This window comes from Arachis ipaensis, chromosome B06 (assembly GCF_000816755.2).
Source record: "Arachis ipaensis cultivar K30076 chromosome B06, Araip1.1, whole genome shotgun sequence".
NCBI classification, from domain to species: domain Eukaryota; kingdom Viridiplantae; phylum Streptophyta; class Magnoliopsida; order Fabales; family Fabaceae; genus Arachis; species Arachis ipaensis.
In genome coordinates this window covers 96,258,492-96,266,716 of record NC_029790.2, presented here as the reverse complement: position 1 = coordinate 96,266,716, position 8,225 = coordinate 96,258,492, and positions in this window count along the sequence as shown.

The window sequence follows — 8,225 nt, the reverse complement described above, 5'->3', positions numbered from 1 at the left end:
AAACTCTAGAATTCATTCTTAAAAATTCTGAAAAATAAAAAGAAAAGTACCTAATCTAAGCAACAAGATGAAGCGTCAGTTGTCCAAACTCGAACAATCCCCGGCAACGGCGCCAAAAACTTGGTGCATGAAATTGTGATCATCAACAATGGCGCCAAAGGACTTGGAGCTCTCAAACGTGAATCACACTTTGTCACAATTGCACAACTAACCAGCAAGTGCACTGGGTCGTCCAAGTAATACCTTACGTGAGTAAGGGTCGATCCCACGGAGACTGTCGGCTTGAAGCAAGCTATGGTCATCTTGTAAATCTCAGTCAGGCAGATTCAAATGGTTATGGAGGATTGATAATTAAAGATAAATAAAACATCAAATAAAGACAAAGATAGAGATACTTATGTAATTCATTGGTAGGAATTTCAGATAAGCGTATAAAGATGCTTTGTTCCTTCTGAACCTCTGTTTTCCTATTGCCTTCTTCCAATCATTCATACTCCTTTCCATGGCAAGCTTTATGTTGGGCATCACCGTTGTTAATGGCTACTTTCCGTCTTTTCAGTGAAAATGTTCTACGCACGCTGTCACCGCACGGCTAATCATCTGTCGGTTCTCGATCATGTTGGAATAGGATCCATTGATCCTTTTGCGTCTGTCACACGCCCAACAATCGCGAGTTTGAAGCTCGTCATAGTCATCCCATCCCAGATCCTACTCAGAATACCACAGACAAGGTTTAGACGTTCCGGATCTCAAGAATGGCTGCCAATAATTCTAGCCTATACCACGAAGGTTCCAATCTTAGATTAAAAACCCAAGAGATACACATTCAAGCTTGTTTGCATGTAGAACGGAAGTGGTTATCAGTCACGCGTTCATAGGTAAGAATGGTGATGAGTGTCACATAATCATCACATTCATCATGTTCTTGGGTGCGAATGAATATCTTGGAGAAGAAATAGACTTGAGTTGAATAGAAAAATAATAGTACTTTGCATTAATTCATGAAGAACAGCAGAGCTCCACACCTTAATCTATAGGGTGTAGAAACTCTACCGTTGGAAATACATAAGAACAAAAGGTCTAGGCATGGCCGAATGGCCAGCCTCCCAAATGTGAAAAGGTCTATGAAAGTGTGTAAATACAATAGCAAAAGGTCCTATTTATAGAGAACTAGTAGCATAGGGTTTACAGGAATAAGTAATTAATGCAGAAATCCTCTTCTGGACCCACTTGGTGTGTGGGCTGAGCATTGAAGCTTCCATGTGTAGAGACTTTTCTTGGAATTAAACGCCAGCTTTTGTCCCAGTTTGGGCGTTTAACTCCAGCTTTTGTGCCAGTTCTGGCGTTAAACGCCAGAATTCTTGAGCTGATTTGGAACGCCTATTTGGGCCATCAAATCTCGGGCAAATTATGGACTATTATATATTGCTGGAAAGCCCAGGATGTCTACTGTCTAACACAATTGAGAGCGCGCCAATTGGGCTTCTGTAGCTCCAGAAAATTCACTTTGAGTGCAGGGAGGTCAGAATCCAACAGCATCTGCAGTCCTTTTTCAGCCTCTGAATCAGATTTTTCCTCAGGTCCCTCAATTTCAGGCAGAAAATACCTGAAATCACAGAAAAACACACAAACTCATAGTAAAGTCCAGAAAAGTGATTTTTAAATAAAAACTAATAAAAACATAATAAAAACTAACTAAAATATACTAAAAACATACTAAAAACAATGCCAAAAAGCGTATAAATTATCCGCTCATCAGTGTGGCACGCCAGTTCAATTTTCCAGAGGAGGAGTAAACACCTGGGCGGTCCACTTGGAATCGAAGGCATGGCACACCAGCTATCATTCCTCACTTGGGCGTGCCACTTGAGTCTCAGGCGTGGCAAGCCAATGCTCAACCGCTCACTGGGCATGCCACTTGGTATCGAAGGCGTGGCACGCCAACCTCATCACTCAACAAGAAGACTGGGCGTGTCACTTGAGCTCTGGGTGTGGCACGCCAACCAAGGAAACAAGCAAACATAAGGGGCGTGGCACGCCAGACCCTGGGCGTGCCACGCCAGTTCAACTTTCCAGAGAAGAAGATGAAGCACAAAGTGGGCGTGGCACATCAGACCCTGGGCGTGCCACGCCAATTCAACTTCCAGAGAAGAAATGAAGCACAAGAGGTCAATAAGTTGTATGATTGAAGATGAGATGAGCTGGATTTAATCCAAAGAGAACAACATCTCCTGATCTCAATGAATTTCCCCTATTCTTATCTTCCACATTCTTTATAGCTTTCTTTACATTCTGTTATTCCCCATTCCCATTTACAATTAAGTCATTTATGTTTCTGCACTTTATATTCTTGCCATTTACCTTTCTGCACTTTACTGCTTCTCTTTACTTTTGAGTCATTTACACTTTTGCCCATTTAAATTTCTGCAATCACAATCTATATTGCTCAGCTTGACTAATTCACCCATTGATTAAAATTGCTCAAATCTACCAATCTCTGTGGATTCGACCCCACTCCTAGTGGGTTATTACTTGACGATATTTTTGGTGCGCTTGTGGTATGGGGAAATCGTGATTCACACTTTTCACATCTCCGCACAACTAACCAGCAAGTGCACTGGGTCGTCCAAGTAATAAACCTTACGTGAGTAAGGGTCGATCCCACGGAGATTGTCAGCTTGAAGCAAGCTTTGGTCATCTTATAAATCTCAGTGAGGCAGATTCAAATGGTTATGGGGTTTTGATAATTAAAAGATAGATAAAACATAAAATAAAATAAAGTTACTTATGCAATTCATTAGTGGGAATTTCAGATAAGCGTCTGAAGATGCTTTGTTGCTTCTGAACCTCTGCTTTCCTACTGTCTTCTTCCAACCATGCGTGCTCCCTTCCATGGCAAGCTATAAGATCCTCTCAGTGAAAATGGTCCTCTACGGTTTCTGCACGGCTAATCAACTGTCAGATTTCGCGTCTCGGATGAAAAATACCAGGCACAGCTACCGCATGGCTAATCATCTGTCGGTTCCCGCTAGCATCAGAATAGAATCCATTGATCCTTTTGCACACTGTCACTGTGCCCAACATTCGTAGGTTTGAAGCTCGTCACAGTCATCCCTTCCCGGATCCTACTCGGAATACCACAGACAAGGTTTAGACTTTCTGGATCCCAGGAATGCTGCCAATGGTTCTAGCCTATACCACAAAGATACTAATCTCACAGACTCAGTCCGTGTAATAGATATCCAAGAGAATATACTCCGGCTGTCGTCCAATGACTACGTTGAACATCATGTAGACCGCTGTGGTTGTCAGGCACGCGGATCTTGGCTAAGTGAGTAACAAAGATTGGGTGATTATCACGGGTCACCCCTTCATTCTAACTTAACTGAATTAAGTACGAGAGTATATCTTGGAGAAGAAGTAGGCGTGAATTGAATAAAAAACAATAGTACTTTCATTAATTCATGAAGAACAACAGAGCTCCACACCTTAATCTATGGGGTGTAGAAACTCCACCGTTTAAAATACATAAGTGAAAAAGGTCTAGGCATGGCCATGAGGCCAGCCTCCAAACATGAACAATGGTCTATGATCGCATCAAACTCTTAAAATAAATCTCTAAAAGTAGTTTTTATACTAAACTAGTAACTTAGGTTTTACAGAAAATGAGTAACTAAGTGCAGATAGTGCAGAAATCCACTTTCGGGGCCCACTTGGTGTGTGCTTGGGCTGAACAATGAAGCTTTTTCGTGCATAGGCTATTCTTGGAGTTAAACGCCAGCTTAGGTGCTAGTTTGGGCGATTAACTCCAATTCTGGTGCCAGTTTGGGCGTTTTATGCCAGAAAGTTCTAGGCTGTCTTTGAACGCCAGTTTGGGCCATCAAATCTCAAACAAAGTATGGACTATTATATATTTCTGGAAAGCCCAGGATTTCTAATTTCCAAAGAAATTGAGAGCGTGATAAACCACTATTTTATGGTTTATCTTGTGCTTAATTGAGTGGATTTTATCAACTCTTTACCCACTTATTCATACTATTTGCATGGTTTTACATTTGCCTTCCTAATTATGTGCTTTGATTGAAAACATGCTTCTTTGGACTTATAATTGCTAATATTAATCCTCTCTTATTACCATTAGATGCCTTGATATATGTGTTGAGTGTTTTCAGATATTATAAGGTAGGAATGACTTGGAGGATGGGAAGAAAGCATGCAAAAGTGGAAGGAATGCAAGAAGTTGGAGAAATTGCTAAGCTGTCCAGCCTGACCTCTCTACACTCAAATGGCTATAACTTTAGCTACAGAGGTTTAAACGATGCAGTTCCAATTGCGTTGGAAAGCTAACGTCCGGGGCTTCGATTTGATATATAATATGCTATAGTTCCTCTGACGCTAGGCGACGCGACCGCGTGATCCATGCGGCCGCGTTGCAAGTGACGGAAATCAGCGCAAATGAATTCGCAACCAGCGAATTCTGGACTGTTTTTGACCCAGTTTGCGGCCCAGAAAACACATATTAGAGGCTATAAAGTGGCGGAATGCATCCATACAAGGAGGGCTTCCATAATTCACAATTTTAGGAGTAGATGTACTTTTTAGAGAGAGAGGTTCTTTCCTCTCTCTTAGGATTAGGATTTAGGATTTCTCTTAGTTTTAGGAGTGACTCTTAATCCCAGGTTCTTTATTTTTATTTATTTTCTCACTTTTGTTTATGACTCTCTATGTTTGGATTAATTTTCTATTTAATATATCTTGAGGTATTTCAGACTTATGATTGTTCCTTTTTATTATATAAATAATTTGGATTTTTCCCTTTTGGCTTTGGTTGATTTATTGGTAACACTTAAGCTGTCAAATAAAGCAGTGGTTGAAATTGGGAGTTGCTCTAATAACTCTAGTCTTTCCATAGGAATGGACTAGAACCTGAGGATTAAGCTAATTAATCCACTTGATTTATCTTCATAGTTAGAGGTTAACAAAGTGGGATTGAAACCCAATTCTCATCGCAATTGACAAGAATAGGACTTCCAGTTCTTATACCTTGCCAAGAGTTTTATTATTTATTTAATTTAATAAAATATTACTTTCTTGCCATTTACTATTCTTGCTTTTTATCTTATACATTAAAACCCCCCAATTTACAAACTCATAACCAACAATAAGAACACTTCCCTGCAATTTCTTGAGAAGACGACCCGAGGTTTAAATACTCGATTATCAATTTTAAAGGGGTTTGTTACTTGTGACAACCAAAACGTTTGTACGAAGCGATTTTTGTCGGTTTAGAGACTATATCTACAACGCGACTGTTTTTATGACATTCTTTACTGGCAAAAATCCTAACGTCAAAATGGCGCCGTTGCCGGGGAATTGCAAACGTGTGCCTTATTATTGGTTATTGTAAATATTTGCTTTTTACTTGTTTATTTATTTTTATTTTTTTTGCTTTTTTGTACATTAAGAGGTTATTTGTTTTTATTTAGTTATAAAAAAAATTTTTTTTTTCAAAAATTTGTTCTTAGTATTCATCTTGATCAAATTCAAATTAAAAAAATTTTTTTTTCAAAATTTAAATTAAAAAATTTTAAAATTTCAAAATTCAAATTTCAAAATTTAATTTTCAAATTCAAAATTTAAATAACCTTTTAATTTAAATTTATTTTTATTTTTTTTTAATTTTTATTTGTTACTATGAACTCTCACCCCTTTGGCTATGAGTCTGGTTACAATTATGTTGCAGGAAGAAGAAATTACAATGAGAACAAGCATCAAGGTTGGAACAATCAAAGATGGGAGGAGCCACAAGGATTTAATCAACCTTCATGGCACAACCACCTCCAATGGACTATCAACAACCATTCTGTGATGCATATCAAGGCAACGGCTATGGTGAGCACTCTTTTGATTATCAACAACCACTACCATATGCCTATGAACCCTCTCCTCAACATAACTTTGGACCACCATACTCACAAGCCCCTTTCCACCATTCACCTCCATATGACCTTAACCCTCAACCACCATACCAACCACCTTATGAGCCATATGAACCATATATAGAACCACCCCAATTCCAACCCAATTACTCACAAGAACCACCACTTCAATATTCACCATCTCCATATTCATCAATCCAAGAGCACTATGATCCTATTTATGAAAGCCGAGTGCATCAAGAGGCAAAGGATCATCTCAAGGAAACAGTGGATCGATTTCAGGCAACCATTCAACAACTGGGGCATGTATTAATTCAATTGGCTTCTAGACGCTTAAATACACAAGGATCAGCCACAGCCCCATGTGGACAGTCTAGTGAAGAGCATAGCATGAAGGAGATACTAGAGGCTCCAGTGGACAAGACAGAGCATGAATTCATACTAGAACAAGCAGAAGAAGCTGTCATCGTTCAAGAAGAGTTGGTTGAAGACTTAGGTGATGCAGAACCTCCATGGGAAAGTCCAGTCATAGAACCTCCTTCCGAGACGGTTGAAATTGATGCTGAAGAGGGTGTACAACCTTCAAAGCATATCATAGTTGAAGACTTGGAAGAGGTTGATCAAGAGATGGAGATTCAAGAAGAAGAAGCACAACCTCCCATGCCCTTGGAAAGCAATGAAGAGGAGATTGAATTGAAAGAGAGCTACCAAGAGGAAGAGGTTGAAATTGAAGAAGCTTGCAAAGAAGTGGTAGTTATCAGAAAAGAGCACAAGGGAGTGGAGCTTGCAATTTCATTAAAAATACCTCCCCCTAAGTTGCCATCATCCTTCACAACATTCAAGTGGGTAAAATTCATATCCCATAGCTTTCTAATCCCACTTGAATATGGGCTACTGGAGACAGATGGTCAACTTAGAGCTCTTTGTGATATTAAGAGTAAGAGGAAGATGGCCAGTGGTAAGAATTGTCCTGCAAGGTTCATCATGGTTGGAAGCTTTAAGTTCAAACACAAGGGTTGGTATAAAGCTCAACTGAATGGGTCTAGGAAGCTGTTTGGTCACTGTAGTGAGAATTCAGATCACCTTTCACCCGGCTGGAAAAGTGCAGATCGAGACAAGAACTGGTGTAAAAGTAAAGTTTGGGATCCTGGAATCTGTTCTGACATCCAACACCCCGAGAGCCTAAGAATCTTTTTGAAGCTGCTCAAGGGTTTTACATGCCTAGTTTGGGACCCCAGAGGTTACTGGAATCACAAACACTGGTGGAGATTCCTGGATGAGTTCAAGCATAAGACACCATAACAGGAAGCTCACCAAATGTCCAACTTAAGGACTATAACTAAAAGTGCTAGGTGGGAGACAACCCACCATGGTATGATCGTTCTTTTTCATTTTTATTTAGTTTTATTTATTTTTGAATTTTATTTTATTTTGTTATATTGAACCTGGAGTTTTGCATCACATTTATATTAACACTATATTCTGCATTTTTCAGATTACAAAAAAAAAAAGCGAACACGTGACGCGACCGCATCAGCGACGCGTCCGCGTCACAAGGAGATAGGAGACAATATTAATATGAACAGAGAGTTACGCAGGAGCAGCGTTGGAGGCGTACCAATGGCACAAATCACCCCACGCGACCGCGTCGCTGACGCGTCCGCGTTGCAGGGGAATACCGGCCTCCCACGCGATCGCATGCCCCACGCAGCCGCGTGACCTGAAAATCGACGTCAACCAGGTGCATGGCCGAAAGTTGAGCTGGAGTTGGGCTGGACTCGTGCTGGTAGCCCAAGCCTCACCACGTGAATGCGTGCCTCACGCGTCCGCGTCATATTCCATGATGGCCACTCACGCGATCGCATGCCCCACGCGATCGCGTCACCCAGAATTTTGGCAAAAAGAGTTTCGAACAGAGAGTTGTGCGACCGCGAGGCTGCACTCGCGCCACTAGCACAAATCGAGTCACGTGATCGCGTGCCCCACGCGTTTGCGTCACCCAACCATATCGCGCACCACGCGACCACGTCACCCACGCGATCGCGTCGCCAGCATCGCACAACCTATCCAGATTAGTGCCAATTTTATTATCTTTTCTTTTCTAATCCTAAATTCTCCCTTCTCTCTCCTTTCTCACTTTCTTTTTGTTCTTCTCATCCTTTTTCCCTCTTATTTTATTTTACTTCATTTATTTGCATATTTCATTCATTGCATTATTCTCATTGGTGTTGGAGTTTTATTTGGATAAGTGCCTTATTTTATTTGAGCACGTGGCTACTCGGAGAA